This window comes from Camellia sinensis, chromosome 13 (genome assembly GCF_055761805.1).
Source record: "Camellia sinensis isolate YWXY chromosome 13, ASM5576180v1, whole genome shotgun sequence".
NCBI classification, from domain to species: Eukaryota; Viridiplantae; Streptophyta; class Magnoliopsida; order Ericales; family Theaceae; genus Camellia; species Camellia sinensis.
Genome location: NC_138973.1, coordinates 90,521,262 through 90,538,454, shown reverse-complemented (window position 1 = coordinate 90,538,454; position 17,193 = coordinate 90,521,262). Strand labels below are relative to the sequence as shown.

Here is a 17,193-nt window from a genome sequence, read left to right as displayed (position 1 = left end):
GAGGGTCACGTTATGTACCTTGAGCGAGGAGTGGTTCCATTTCTTGGGAGACCGGGTTGGTAGTGTTTTGCCACCGGGGTATGATTCGCGAGGGCGAAGTGAGCTTAGTGGTCTACTTGCTAGCTTTGAGAGTGGTGAGTGTGATGAGACCCAGATTGTATTGCCAAGGGTGGTTTGTGAGTATTCGGATGTCTTTCCCGAAGACCTTGTCAGTTTGCCACCTCACCGAGAGATAGAGTTCTCTATTGATTTAGTGCCCGGCACGGCGCCGATTTCTATGGCACCTTACCGTTTTGCTCCAGCAGAGTTGGTTGAGTTGAAAGTCCAGCTCCAGGAATTGCTAGATAAGGGTTTTGTCCGCCCTAGTGTTTCACCGTGGGGAGCACCGGCCCTCTTTGCTAAAAAGAAAGATGGTGCCTTGAGATTGTGTATAGACTACCGGAAATTGAATCGGGCTACGATCAAAAATAAGTACCCTATGCCCCGTATAGATGATTTGTTTGACCAGTTGAAGGGTTCCCATTGTTTCTCTAAGATAGACTTGAGATCGGGTTACCACCAGTTGAGGGTCAGGGAGGAGGATATTCCGAAGACGGCATTCCGTACACGGTATGGCCATTATGAGTTTCTGGTGATGCCATTCGGGCTTACCAATGCACCGGCAGTCTTTATGGACTTGATGAACCGGATCTTCCGGGAATTCTTGGATCGATTTGTAGTCGTTTTCGTGGACGACATTCTTATCTATTCACCTTCTGAGGAAGAGCACGAGGAACACTTGAGAGTGGTGCTTGAGTTGCTTAGAGCCCATAGGCTGTATGCCAAGTTTGGGAAGTGTGAGTTCTGGCTGAGGGAAGTCAAATTCTTAGGCCACGTGGTATCCGGGGAATGAGTGTCTGTTGATACATCCAAGGTGGAGGCAGTGCAGGATTGGGCACAGCCTAAGAGTGTGTTTGAGATCCGCAGCTTTCTGGGATTAGCTGGGTATTACCGTCGGTTTGTGAAAGATTTCTCCAGATTAGCGTCACCGTTGACTAGATTGACGCGGAAAGGGGTCAAGTTTGTGTGGAGTGAGACTTGTGAAAAGTCGTTCCAAGAACTGAAGGTTAGATTGACCACTGCTTCGGTGTTGATCATTCCGGAGAGAGGGTTGGGTTATGCGGTTTATTGTGATGCCTCACGAGAGGGTTTGGGTTGTGTGTTGATGCAAGAGGGGAAAGTGGTAGCTTATGGCTCACGTCAGTTGAAGATACACGGGAAGAATTACCCTACACACGACCTAGAGTTAGCGGCTGTGATCTTTGCCTTGAGAATCTAAAGGCACTACCTTTATGGTGAGAGGTTCGAGGTGTTCTCGGACCACAAGAGTTTGAAGTACCTGTTCACACAGAGAGACTTGAATTTGAGGCAGAGGAGATGGATAGAGTTCATTGAGGACTACGACTTTGAGTTGCACTATCACCCGGGAAAGGCCAATGTTGTGGCCGATGCCCTTAGCAGGAAATCCATTAGTGATGTAGCTTGTATAGCCATCCGGGAATGGGAGATGTTGGGGGCACTTGGCGAGTTTGATTTGTTACTGGGCGAATCTGTTAAGGCTGCGGCCTTGTTTTCTGTTGTTGCACAGCCTACACTTGTGCCTAGAGTGTTAGAGGCACAGAGAGGTGACCTTGAGGTAGAATCCCTCCGAGAGAAGATCTCCAGTGGGAAAGTTAAGAAGGGTTTGACGGTGCATCCCGACCTGAGTGTGAGATACCGAGACCGTTTGTTTGTGCCGGAGTCTTGCCGAGAGGAAGTACTCCGAGAGTTTCACCATTCACGTCTTGCGGTACATCCGGGAGGCACCAAGATGTATCGGGATTTGGGTCGCCAGTTTTGGTGGCGGGGTATGAAGAGAGATGTGGCTGTTTTCGTATCAAAGTGCCTTACTTGCCAGCAAGTGAAGGCCGAGCATCAGAGGCCAGCGGGTTTGTTGCGACCCTTGCCTATTGCCGAGTGGAAGTGGGAGCATGTCACTATGGACTTCGTTGTAGGTCTTCCGAGGACTCAGCGGGGTAATGATGCTATTTGGGTGGTTGTAGACCGGTTGACTAAGTCGGCACACTTTATTCCTATGCGCGTGAGAGATTCAGTAGATCATCTTGCCGACTTGTATATTCGGGACATAGTGAGGTTGCACGGGGTCCCAGTGACGATCGTCTCTGATAGAGACCCTCGTTTTACTGCCAGGCTGTGGCAGAGTTTGCAGAGTGCCTTGGGCACCAAGTTGACCTTTAGTACGTCTTATCATCCGCAGACTGACGGGCAGTCCGAGCGTACTATTCAGATCCTCGAGGATATGCTTCGGGGTTGTGTCCTGGACTTCAGTGGAACGTGGGAGAGGCACTTGCCCTTGGTAGAGTTTGCCTACAATAACAGTTTTCAGTCTAGTATTGGTATGGCACCGTTTGAGGCCTTGTATGGCCGACCGTGTAGGTCTCCAGTTTGTTGGGCCGAGGTGGGTGATGCACCTTTGTTGGGCCCGGAGTTGGTGAGAGAAACGACGGAGAAAGTTGAGCTTATCCATAGGAGGCTTGTTACAGCCCAGAGTCGTCAGAAATCTTATGCTGACCGTAAGAGGAGGCCTTTAGCGTTTGAGTTGGGTGATCATGTCTTTCTGAAGATATCACCTAGGCGAGGTTTGATGAGGTTTGGGAAGAGTGGGAAGTTATCCCCTCGGTTTATTGGTCCTTTTGAGATCCTTGAGAGGGTTGGCGAGGTTGCTTATCGGTTAGCTTTGCCGCCGCAGTTGTCCGGAGTTCATGACGTGTTTCATGTGAGTATGTTTCGGAAGTATGAGCCAGATCCATCACATGTATTGGATTGGACCGATTTAGAGGTAGATGAGGATGCCTCGTATGAGGAGAGACCGGTTCGGGTCTTGGATAGGCGGGATCAGGTCCTACGTGGCAAGACCATCCCTTTGGTGAAAGTCTTGTGGAAACATCACGGAGTGGAGGAGGCCACTTGGGAACGTGAGTTGGAAGTCCGTGAGAAATATCCGGATTTGTTTGTTGATATGTAATCTTGTAATTAGATTCCGAACTATTGTTGAACTTAAGAGCTTTTATATATGTCTTAAGTTGTGAAACATTGAAAATGTTTTGGTTTATTGGAAGTATGTTTTGGGACTTGCCTTATATGGAAGTTGAATGTAACTTTATACATGTTGAATATATTGTTGAAATTGGAAAGGAAATGCATAATGTTGATGCATGTTGAAAGTACATATGTTGTTTACATAATGTGAAATGCCTCTTGATAAGAGATGGGATGACCGATAATGGGTCGAGTTTTTGAATGTTAAAATGTAACATTGTTAAAATGAAGGAAAACCTGCTTTTGAAACCCATGCTTAATTTCGGGGGCGAAATTCTTTAAGGGGGGGAGGTTATAGCGATCCCGGTTATCCCTTTGCTGTTCTGTTGTATTCCGGACTTGGTTCCGTGAGGTTCGTAGTGGTATCTGTCTTGTTGTCGTCCTTTAAATTCCACTTGGTTGAGTTTTAGGATGTTTATGGGCTTGTGCTGAACAGGTGGGTTAAGCCTTGGTTTTTATCCTTGTTGCCCAGGTTTTTGGTGTTACGCTCGAGCGGGTCATTCTGCGCTCGAGCGGAGTTTGGTTTCTAGTCTAGCGCTCGAGCGGGTGTTCTGGCGCTCGAGCGGGTATTGCACGCCTCCAGTATTTTCGGGTGTCTGCAAAACTTCTGCAGACTTGATTTTTGCGCTCGAGCGGATTTGTTTACGCTCGAGCGGTGGCGCTCGAGCGGGTCGTTGGGCGCTCGAGCGGGTAGTACTTCCAAAGTATAAGTTCTGGGAGGTGGAAATCTGCGCTCGAGTGGGCTGGTTTTGGCGCTCGAGCGGAAGTGCTTTATTCTTGGGTCTTGGCGCTCAAGCGGGCCTTATTGCGCTCGAGCGTGTCCAGAGTTTTGTTCTTGGCGCTCGAGCGTCGTGTTCTCTGCTCGAGCGGACCATATGTATATGAGTTATCCGCTGGGTGATTTCAAATCACTTTTTTGCTTTTCTTTCTCTCTCCTACTTTTTCTAAAAACCATTTTTGAGAACCTCTCTCTCTAGATACTCCCTTCTTTCTAGGGTTTGATCTAGTTAGAGTGTCTTCCTTCTCTTCGGCCTTTGTAAAAGTTGTGTTGATCGTCGAGGGCGTCTTTGTAATCTGAAAATTTCAGAAATTGGAGCATTTTGGTTTTAGTCTTCATCTCCATTGGAGCTCAAACTTTGAGGTAGGGATAACCTACTCCTTTCTATGAACCTTGTCTCTAAATTTTGGTATTTTGAGATGTTGGGGTTGGTTTGGTAGTTTGGTAAAAGTTTGGGGCACTTATGTAATTTTATAAAAAGTTGGGGTTTTTATTTATATAAAACCTAGATGCATGTTTGGCATGAGAAAGTGGAAAATAAATGTTGATACATTAATGAAAATGGAACCTAAGGGTTGTAATGTGAATTATGAAAAATGCCCTAATTACATTGGTTAATTAATTTGCATAATTAATTATGAGACATGAAGAATTGATTTGGGAAGTCATGGGATAAAAGGGTGTAGTTGGATTATTTATCACTCACCTAGTTGGAATGTCGATTATATATCCATTGTTGCATTTATTTTCTGTATAGAAATAACTGCTTTGGGCTATCGGTGGAGGATAGTCGTGATTGTTGTAGACAATGCATGATGATTAGGCAAACTGTAACTAATCACTGGAATGTGTCATCGAGATTGACGATTGAAAGAATGCATTCAATTTATGTATTGTGTGATGATGTGTATAATTGTTGTTTATATGCATTGTGTTGTGTTGGAGGAGATAGGGGATGTACTCCACGGTTTAGGGGAAGATAGGGGATGGACCTCTAAACCGGATGTGTTAGGAGGAGATAGGGGATGGACTCCATAGATAGAGCTCATATGCTTATCTATTAATGTGTTGACAGAGCTCATATGCTTGTCATTGGAAGTGTGATAGTGCTCATATGCATATCTGTGGAAGTGATGATATAGCTTGTATGCTTATCTGTTGTTGTGTGATATAGCTAGTATGCTTATCTAATATGAAATGGGAAGTGTTTGATATGAGTTATTGTCTCATGTGAGTTGTTTGGCCAGGTTCTGAGCCATGGATGTAATTTGAGAATTGAAAAGGAATTGGAAAATGAGTTGTAATATGAACTTGTATATCATGAAAATGTAATATATGATAAGGGAAGGTACCAGTGTTGACCATCTATCAACTGCTAATCTTTTAGTCATTGTTCATATTTGGTTTAGTGTATTTCTACTGGGCTGTGGCTCACCCTATATGGGAATATCATTTTCAGGTGCAGGTAGCATGCCACCTCCAAGGACATAGCTTGGGAGGCTAGAGGCAGACACACTTTTGTCGTTTTATTTTGATGTATTACATGTAATTCAAGCCAAGGGCTTAATGTGTAAATGAGTTAGTACTCTTTTGTTGTAACCAAGTGTTAACTTGGAAAGCTGTAAGCCTTTAGGGCATTTGCTTTTGTCGTTAACATGTAATACTTTTTGTAATGAAACTCTGATAAAATGAAGAATGTGGAACTTTTATATATCAATGAATGTCTTTATTGATGGGTTTTTTAGTTATTATTTTGAGGGCGTTACAACCACCGCCACCACCACCACTCACCCGCCACCCACCACTACCACCCACTCGCTACCACCCACCACCCACCACCCGCCACTGTTACCCACTCATCCACCATCACCACCCGCCACCTACCAGCCACCACTGCCCATCCGCCACCACCACCTGCCATCCGCCACCCACCTGCCATCACCACCCACCACCCACCACCTACCACCACCATTTACTCGCTACCACCCACCACCGGCCACCGTCACCCACCCACCCACCACCACCACCACCCACCCGCCACCACCCGCTACCCACCACCCACCGTCACCACTTTCCACCACCGTTTTCCGCCGCCACTTGCCACCACTTGCCATTTCTCACTTTTTTTTATATTTTTAAATTTTTTAAAACATTTTGTTAATTACCAAATGCGTTTGTAGTTAATGTTTTTCTAAAAATAAACAAAAACCAGTTTATAAATTTTTTGTAAATATAAACTGAAAACGTAAACGTTACCAAACAGACCCTAATCCCTTTTACTTTGGATTTGAACTTTTTTTTTATTTGAGACCCTAAACATTAATCACTTGAGATTGCTTGTAAATATCTTAATATTGGTGTTAGTTTCTCATAATATATATTTATAAGATAAATTACATAATAAACTCTGAATTTTACCCCTACAACTTGAACTTTATTATTATTATTATTAATTTAAATTATAATATTTTAATTTGATGTGAATCTCAACTTTTTATCTCTCCTGTTAATATGTTAAATAGTGTGTACTATATGTATTATAACTAAAAAATAGAATAGTATAATTTCATACTTTTTGAGTTATAACTATTTTATTTTATTTTTTTGTCGTGAGTCATAATTAAAATAATGATATAACTAAAAAACAATATTTATCATAACTAAAGAATAAATTAATATAACTAAAAATACATATGATACCCCTTTTAAGAACGTGCGTATTATAATTTCCCTATGTTTAATGATGAAAAAGTTCCGCGATTGTTTTTCCGATTACCAACTCACAAATCAACTTTTATCAACCATTCACTAAAATCAAAATTATTCATCATAAATCATACCTTGCACTCGACCACACACATTTTAATCCTTTCTTTTCCCACTTAGCCCCACCTAAGCCTCGTCTTCCCACCACAAAAGTCCATGGCCCATGGGCCATTCCAAGCCCAACCTCCGCCATCGGGCTTTGGCTCAGCCTGGGTCCATGTCAGAGGCCCATATTAAGGCGATACATATACTAAATAACATATATATATTTTGCATGTGTTGATATTGTTAGGTTTTATTATTGGCAATCCCGTTTGACAAGGATTTCTTTAAGAAATTGATTTTCTTCCAAAACTATGATTACTTTTGGATTACTATAAGTAATTGGATTTCTTCCAAAACTATGATTACTTTTGGATTTTCTATAAATAGTTGGTTTTCTCCCAAAACTATTTAATTCCTCCAGATCTTCTTTTTGGTTCTTGAGGTTTATATCTGGGGATATTTTGTTAGTTTTCTTTGATGTTTTATTGAGTATTCAACTCATGGTTTAAAGAGAGTACATCAAAGGTTTTGTTTGTTATACAAAAGAGAGAGTTGTTCTTCGGTGGATTCTGAAGAATTCGAGCCTGAAGCTTCGGTGGATTCTGGAGTGGCTCATCGTAAAGACAATTCCGAGGTGAAGACGGGGTTGGAAGAGGCACATAGAGGTTGGTTCAATTAGGCGTGGATTTGCTAGGTAATTGAGAGTATACCTGTGTAATTCCTTTAAATCTTCTTAGTGGATTGTTTTGTAGCTGTTGCCCGCGATTTTTTTTATCACAGTTGGAGGTGTCCAATTGTGATTTTTTTCACGTAAAATCGTTGTGTCGTTTTGTCTTGATTGTTTGATTGGGAGTGTTATATATTGCTTTAAATTGATACACAATCACAAATCAACATCTAGGGGATTTCTAGATTTTTCAGATATATTTTTGCAAAGCAATAAGATTAAAAAATGAGTAGCACGCCAACTATATTTTCATAGGTTTAGGTGTACATAAAATTGAATAACATAATCATAATGATGTAATTGTGTATTTCAATTAATAAATTTATTTTTTATTATTAATTCTAATTATTGTAATACGCTTCAAAAATTTATATTATAGTTTTATTTATTTATTTGAATTTAATTTTAAAAACACACACAAACTAATAGCCAATTTTAGGCCTATATAAGCTAGGCTCGACTCAAAACCCATAAGTTCATATTTTCAAACCCATGAATAGGGCTTGAGCTTTATAAATATAGTATGGGTTGCTCATTGAGCTCGACCTGTTAACTGATCAAGGTCTATGGGCTTGAGCTTGGGTTGAGAATTTCAAGGTTGCATTAGTCCATCCCAGTCCAGTGCCGAGACTTAGTCGCACCGCCACTTGTAGAACCACCTTATTCCTCTCATATTTTACTATTGTCTCGTCTTCTTACCCAACTATTATCTCTCACCCCGTTGTCCTTCTGGTGTGTCACCATCACAACCTCACATTACAACCACTCTACTCACGAGGACAATTAGCAAAAGTGACTCCACCACTTCTTAGGACCAACAACTGGTTCCATTATCTCCACAACTACCTTTATTATTAAGGTGTTCAAATTACCCAATGAACTAAAAAATCAAACCAAACTGACCTCTTTGGGTTGGATTGATTTAGTTTGATTATCGTTTTTCAAATCATTAGGATTGGATTGGTTCTTAGTTTAGGTCTTGTCTAAACCAAATCAACCCAATAACCAAATCTATTTATATACTAAAATTTTGTTTATATTGACATACTTTTACCTAATTAGTCTATTATAATGAATTTGATTATACCTAATAATTGTTCACATATAGAAGTTGTCTCTAGTGAGTTGTTTTATATTTTGCTTGGGATGCTTTGCTTGGTTGATTCGATTAGTTTGTTATTCATTTATTTATATGGATTGAACTGTCTTCAATCCTCTATCGGACTGGATCATCCAATCTAGCCCAATAAGCCTACTGTTGAGCCTCGCTTCGATAATTTGAATCGTTCACATTTAAAATATAAAACTAAATATAAATATATTTTGATGAAAGGGTTACTGATGGATCATCCAGTTTGGCCTGATAGGCCTATTGTTGAGCCTCACTTCGGTAATTTGAACTGTTCACATTTGAAATATAAAACTAAATACAAATATATTTTGATGAAAGGGTTACTAATGTCCAATCAACTTGATTTTTTTTACATGTATATTTTACTCGACATACTCTAAAAAGTAAACAGTTTGTATCATTAAAATGGTCCCTAGAATGGGCCCAATAATTCGTTTTCTAAGAGGGAGAAATATGGGGCGTGAATGATGGGAGGAAAGTGCTAAGAAGTTGCTTTGAACGGAAAATTTATTTTGATCCAAGTAAATTGAACTGTCAATTACATAATAAGTTAATCTCAGTTGTTCTAGCCAATTGTGTTAGAGAGACATTTTAAAAAACTTTTTTTGTTTTATTATATATATTGTATGTGTTGATATATTTTTGTAAAGCAATAAGATTAAAAATAAAAATAGAAAGTGGGTTAGGACACAAATTATGAAAGTAGTAATTATATTTTCATAGGATTATGTAGACATAAAATTTGAATTACATACATAATGATGTAATTGTGCATTTCAATTAATAAATTTATTTTTTATTATTCATTCAATTTATAATTATTATAATACATGTCAAAATTTTATATTATAGTTTTATTTATTTATTTGAATTTAATTTAAAAAACACGAATTTATAGCCAAATTTAAGTCCGTATAAGCTAGACTCGACTCGACTCGACTCAAAACTCATAAGTCCATATGTTTAAGCCCATTAATATGGCTCAAGCTATATAAATATAGTATGGATTGCCCATTAAATTTGACTTGTTAATCGATCAAAGTTCATGGGCCTAAGTTTGGGTTAAGAATTTCAAAGTTGCACTAGTCCAACCCAATCTAATGCCGAGGCTTAGCTCCACCACCACTTGTAAAATTACCTTCTTCCACTACTATCTTATCTACTTACCCAACTATTATCTCTCACACTATTACCCTTCGTGGTGTGCCACAGTCATCACCTCACATTACAACCATCCCACTCACGAGGACAATCATCAAAAATAACTCCATCATTCCTCAAGGCCAATGACTAGTCGACCACTCCATAAGCACCATTATTACAAATCATTTAGGGGTGTAAATTTGGCCTGGCCGGCCTATGTCGGGCCTCGCAGGTTCTCGGCAAAATTTAGGCCAACTCACGAGCCAGAAAATTAGGCCTAGACCCAGACCTAGGCCTAGGGGGTATTTGGGCCTTGGGCGGGCAGGGCTAGTGGGCCTGAACATTTTTTTGTTTTTATTATTTTTTCTACCAAAATTTTATTATTTTCCATTAAAAAAACACTAGGCCTCGGGCGGATTAAACCTTGAGTGGGCCTTAAGCGGGCCACGGGACGGGCCAAGTTGACCGGGCTGGACTTCAAAATGATGGCCTAGGCTCAGGCCTAGGGTCTCGAACTGGGCTCGGGCCTAGGTCCAAATGGACCTAAACGGGCTAGGCCCACCCCGAGCCGCGAGCCATTTTTACACTTCTGAAATCATTCATTTTTAGTTATCTGTTTCTTACTAACTGGAACTCTCTAATCAAATGAGCACTTATTTTTAAAATATAAAAAAAACAATTGTAATTTTCACTAAAAAATAAATAAAATTCATCAACTTGTGAATGTAATTACATCAAACTTATGAATTTTTATTTTTATTTTTAGATATATATAAATAAATCAAGTGTAATTTTCAGTAAAAAATAAATAAAATTCTTTAACTTGTGTCATTAAATGGCTTATGTTAAAAAACTTACTGCGTGTAATGTAAGGTTTCTTTTAATCGTTTAACAAAGAGAAAATTAGTCTAAGGTCCCTATCCCATTTTTAGTAATGGAAGAGATCCACAATATTATTTTGTGATATCTAAAGTTCCTTAACCCGACACCCATATATTACAGAGAAATTTGATTCTTTCAAATCAAACCTGTCTCTCTTCCTCTCTTCCTCCCTCTCTGCTCTTCTCTCAAATCAGACTGCGCACCTCTCTCTTACAGCGGCGACAACGTCCTCAAACGTCACCACCATCGGGAGGAGTTCTCGAATCAAGAAGGCGGATGTGGGCAGGTTGTCAGGTATTCGGGTTGGGTTTTTGTAGGAAAAGACATCTATTTCGAGAAAATCGAAGAGACTTAGAAAGTGAAAGAGAAAGAAAATAAGGTTTCTGATGAAACCCAAGAGAGAGAGTGTGTGGAGGAAGAGCTTTGGAAGGAATACTTCTGCGTAACCCACCGAGAACCCCATGGAAAGGTATAAAGAGAAAGTTTTAGAGAAAGAAAAGCTTTTGATTCTGCTCTGAGAGGTTAGAGAGAGAGAGATATGAACAAACAAACTGCAACAGCACAGTAGAAGGCTAGTTTGGCTAGCTGTGATTTTTTGATTTTGAATGACTAATAATAAAGGAGTTTAGATAACCAAGAAATCTTTCATGGTAGGTAACCAGAGCAATTATTCAATTTTGAGATTTTGAATGACTAATAATGGTTGTGAGAAATCTGGAGAATCAGAAGCTTCTTCTGCAACCATACATCCAAAGACAAAAATATTAGAGAGAGAGAGAGAGAGAGTTTAGGCCAAGCTGAGACTTGAACTTACTTTGTGCAGAGAAATTTGGAAAGAATTTCTTTAGAAAGTGGGAAGTCTAGAGAAATTTGGAGAGAATTTCTCTGGATGATGGGAAGTCCAGAGAAATTTGGAGAGAAGTCCAGAGAAATTTGGACAGAATTTCTCTGGAGAGTAGGAAGTCTAGAAAAATTTGGATAGAATTTCTCTGAAGAGCGGGAAGTCCAGTGAAATTTGGATGAAATTTCTCTAAATCGATATGTGAAGGACCTTAGACAATATGAAAAATATTAGATATTCTTTATGTTATAAAATTTTAATACTAGAAACCTAAAAAAAAAAATCCCCTTTAACAAACCCTAAAATGTTTGGTGTTTGGGAACTTGGGTTTGAGATTTTTTTTTTGATTTTTTTCACTAAAAGACAAACTTTTTGCAAAACCAAAAAAAATACATCCAAACAAAATATCACATCCAATCCCATAATCATTTCACTTTTTCTTTAACAAATATCACATCCAACTACAAAAAAACCTAATTATCTTCCCAAACACCAAAATTTTTTTATCCAATAATATCCTACAATTAAAAAAACCTACATAAAAATCCACTTCCCAAACACCAACAATACCTAGATAAATTAGGTTACAATCTATACTATATATTAAGCAAAATGGAGTTTTTAACTCATAGGCCTTGTGAGAGCTCCAATATCCTAATCTTAATTTTCTAATTTTTTGATTTGACAAAAAAAAAAAAAAACCTCAGCATTTATTGTTTCTCCCAACCCAACCTCAACATTTATTAACTTCTCTCAACCCACAATCCCTTTTGATTTCTCTCATAATTACTGCAACACCCTTTTTAATTTCTCTCATACACTATGGTTACACACAAACATAAAGAAGATAAGAATTTAGCTATAGATCTCAAAAAAATATAACATCTAAATTTGAATTATGATTTAGTAATATAATTATGTATTTTTTTATATATATCTATCAAAATTTTAAATCACTTAATGTAACAAATTAATCAATTTTCTAAAATTATTAATTTTTTAATTTACAAAATAGATTAAAAAAATATTAACTGATTTATTTATTTAATAACAAAAATATTTCATAATCTCTCCCTCCTAATCTCTCTCACCAATTTCAAAAAAAAAAAATAATAATTTAAAACTTACATTCGTTTTCTCTTCCCAAAAAATCATATAATATTTTTTATTAAAGTTATAAATATCTATTTATATTATGATTTAGTAATATAATTATGTATTTTTTTTATATATATCTATCAAAATTTTAAATCACTTAATGTGACAAATTAATCAATTTTTTAAAATTATTAATTTTTTAATTTACAAAATAGATTAAAAAAATATTAACTGATTTATTTATTTAATAACAAAAATATTTCATAATCACTCTCTCCTAATCTCTCTCACCAATTTAAAAAAAAAAAATTAAAACTTACATTCGTTTTCTCTTCCCAAAAAATCAGATAATATTTTTTTATTAAAGTTATAGATATCTATTTATATCTTATATATTATATTATAACATAAAAAAAAACTAAAAAAAACTTTAAAGCTTATCTAATAATTATAATAATAGTTTTTTTTAATTTATAAAATTCCGTGCATAGCACGGGTTATCACTATTTATCTATCTATCTATATATATATATCTATACTATATATTAAGTAAAATAGGGTTTTTAAGCTTAAGCCTTGTGAGAGTTCCAATCTTCCAATCTAAATTTTTTGATTTTTTTATTTAAAAAAAAAACCTTAGCATTTATTAACTTCTCCCAACTTCCAAGTCTTACCCTCATAATAACACTTTAATGTATTAAGAACAAACATAAAAAAAATTATTTGAAATCCAACAAATAAATTCTTTGAAAAGTTTCAACACATATGATTATTATCCCTCATAATAATACTTTAATGCATTAACAACAAGTATAAAAAAAATTCTTGAAAAGTCCAACACATATAATTATTATCAAAATATTAAGGGCAAATTACATATACACCCCTCGAGGTTTGGCTAAATTACAGATACCCCCTGAGGTTTGAGAAATTACGAATTCCCCCCTGAATGCTATATTTGCATAAGAAATTAGGGGGTAATTTGTTATGAAATATAAACCTCAGGGGGTAAATTGTTATGAAAATACAAACCTCAGGGGGCGGGATGTAATTTCCGAAACCTCAGGGGTATCTGTAATTTAACCAAACCTCGAGGGGTGTATATGTAATTTGCCCAAATATTAAACTTTAATATAATATAATAAAAAAAGACATTTAATTCTTTAAAAAGGCCAACACATATGATTATTATCAAAATATTAAACTTTAATATAATATAAAAAAAAACATTTAAAAAGAAAAATATATATATATATATATATAGATAGCGACTGATATGCTAGCTATTTTTAAATAGGGCAAATTACATATACACCCCTCCAGGTTTGACAAAATTACAGATACCCCTGAGGTTTGAGAAATTACGAATTCCCCCCTGAATGCTATATTTGCATAAGAAACTAGGGGGTAATTTGTTATGAAATATAAACCTCAGGGGGTAAATTGTTATGAAAATACAAACCTCAGGGGGCGGGATGTAATTTCCGAAACCTCAGGGGTATCTGTAATTTAACCAAACCTGGAGGGGTGTATATGTAATTTGCCCTTTTAAATAAAAACGAAAAATTTAATGAAAAAAAAAAAATAGTAAAATTATCTCAACCGAAAATCGAAACCCCAACCTGTCCAAATACTTGCACTGATTCGCTCTCTCTCGACCGATCGAAACACTGGTACGTACTTTGAATCGCTCTGAGCTTCTTTCGTTCATTGTCAATGAAAGACGTTTAATTGTTTTGGTTTTTTTTTGGGGGTGTTTCAGTTCTCAATCGCAGCTATAAATGATACAGACTCAAGAGGCCAGTGGGAACCTTTAGCCCCAACTAAATAAGCCCAGGCATGTCCCTCCATCTCTCTCTCTTTCTCTATGTGTGATCGTTAATATATATATATATATATATATATATATGTATGTATAGGCGTATACAGAGTTTGCATTTTTAGTTACATTCTTAATTTGGCTTTAAATGGGAAAGTTTTTCTTTTTATTGACTATTTTTCGTGGAATTACATGCACTGGTGTTGCCGAGAAACCTATGGAACTGGAAAGAAAAAGAAAACAATATTTGAAAAAGGTGTTTGTTTTCTTGTTACCTAGAAAATGAAATCAATACAACTAAATCCAAATCCTCGTAAATTTCAAGAAATTATGGTTTATTGTTATAATAAGAAATTCAAGAAAATGGGTGGGTGTTAAATTCCTGACTTAGTATGTTTTGAATTTTTCTGAGTATTCATCTTCTACTCCAGTATTGGATTATATAGTTAACCCAATTCAGTTCACTACAACATTATGTTATGGTGTACTTTTTTATTTTGAACTACAGTTATAGACTCTAGTAAGAAAACCTGTTGTTGCAAGTAACTGATTGTTCACCGTTAAATGAAAGCTTCAATAGTGTAAAGTATTTCGTTTGCTCCGTTGAATTGTTTTTCTTTTTTGACATTTTTGGTTGGCTTGTAGACAATATATAATTTTTGGTAATGTCATCCAATTATTTTATTTGCTCATGCTTTTCTTATGCTAGTATTTATGAAGCACTGACATGGACATGGACATGGACATGGACATGGACACGGACACAGACACGGACACAGATACAGACACGGATACGGCGAATTTTATTTTATTTTATTTATTTTTATGTGTAGATTCATATTACATTCATCCTAAATCAAAATTAACAAACACTAACATAGTAACATTAATTCAATAAATATAACCTATGATGCACGGACACGGACACGCGACACGACACGGACACGCGAAAACGCAAATTTTCAAAAAATAAGAGACACGACACGCTGGGGACACGTTCAATATATATGATTTTATTTATTTATTATATGTAAAATTAAAAAATATAAATATTATTTATTTATTTTAATATCAAATATTATTTACAAATTAAAATTTTTTTATAAATAAAAATAATTTATTTAAACAGATAATAATATCTAAAAAATAGAAAAAAGGAAAAGAAAAAAAAAATTTGTTCAAATATATATCTAGTATATAATATATATACTATTATTATTAGGATATAAATATATATGTATATATAATATTAGTAAATGATATATATATGTATATATATTATTAGTATATGATATATAAAGCGATCGATGGTCAAACGCCGAAACACGATAGTGATAGCGAGAGCAAGAGCGAGAGAGAGAGAGAGCAGATAGCGATCGATAGTCAAAGGAGAGGGCCGAAACACCATAGAGAGAGAGAGAGAGAGAGAGAGAGCAGAGAGGGAGACGACACAGACGAGGAGGACGACACAGACGAGGAAGACGACGCAGACGAAATGAAGAAAGAAGAAGAAAAATGAAGAAAAACAGAAGAAAAGAAGAAGATCGAAGGAGAGATTTGAAGAATTGAAGAACATGCCTGATCTAGGGCTCCATTTCAACAGGTTCTTCACCCTCTCTCTCTTTCTCTGTGTTTGCAACAGGTTAGGGTTTCTCTCCCTCTCTGTCCATAACGTGTCCAACAGTGTCCAAACAAGTGTCCGGCTGCAAAAATTGAAAAAAAAAAGGGACACGTTGGGTAGAGTGTCGGACACGTGTCCGAAGCGTGTCCGTGTCTGACACGTGTCCGACACCCAAACGTTGCCTTAGGGGACGTGTCCGTGCTACATAGAATATAACCACTACATTTAAACAAATTAATAGATCATCCATTCACAAAAAAGTCTTAATAAATGATAACAAGAACTAAGATGAGAAGGAGAAAACATTCATCATCCAATAATATTCTTCACAAAAGCACTAAATAAGAGTGGCAAAAGAAAAAAACATAAAATAAAATTAGTCTCACTGTGTCCCAATGTGGACACGCGTGTCCTTGCCGTGTCCCATTCTGTGTCCCCATATGGACACCCGTGTCCCCGTCGTGCCCCCTATAAAAAAGTCATTAAATTAAAGGGATGTGTCCTCGTGTCGGACACCGGCACGGCACTGATTTTGGAGTGTCCATGCTTTTTAGGCTAGTATTCATTGGCTAGGTTATTAAATTCATTGAATAATAACCTAGTTGGTGAATACTAGAGCTAGTGACACGGTAGCGACTGAAATGTAAATTGCTTGTTTTTCTTTCCTCACCAAGTATAGCATGATGAGTTCAAGTTACGGAAACTCCGGGTTTAATTTTGTGTATTTTACTTCCATACACCTCATATGGTGCTTTCTCCATCTGGTCAATGCAAGAGTTTCATCTTTCACAAATTTACCAAGAAGGACTTCTTAAGTTACAAGCCAAGGAATATGAGAAGGCTCGTGAACTATTAGAATCCTTGTTAAAAGATCCTCTTATTTCTAGTGCTCAGGTATCATGTGCTCCAAAGAATCTCTAGATGATCAAGCAACTTACTGTGTTGTCAATAGTTTCTCACTTTGCTTTTCTTTGTTTTAGGTGAAAAGTAGTGCCAGTGACGGTCACCTTTTACAACTCATGTTTAAATTTATCCTCCAATTATTTTTTTAATGTAATTTAGTTATATTTTTAGGTTTGTTCATTTGTTAGCCCTCTCTCTCTCTCTCTCTCTCTCTCTCATTGTTTAACCAAAACATTCAAAACTTAAATAAATTTCTATAGTTGCTGAGCAACATCAAGGTTTATTTTCCACTTCTTTTTA

General features: G+C 36.8%; 1 pseudogene across 1 annotated transcript in view; it reads left to right on the top strand.

Annotated features, from left to right (window-relative positions):
• Window positions 1-17,193, top strand: part of LOC114312257 (calcineurin-binding protein 1-like) — a 46,886-nt pseudogene that overhangs the window by 5,772 nt on the left and 23,921 nt on the right. The window contains exons 2-4 of the transcript XR_014347911.1: window positions 14,313-14,391; window positions 16,766-16,884; window positions 16,971-17,011. The product of XR_014347911.1 is annotated as a calcineurin-binding protein 1-like (transcript). The remainder of the gene's footprint in view (window positions 1-14,312; window positions 14,392-16,765; window positions 16,885-16,970; window positions 17,012-17,193) is intronic.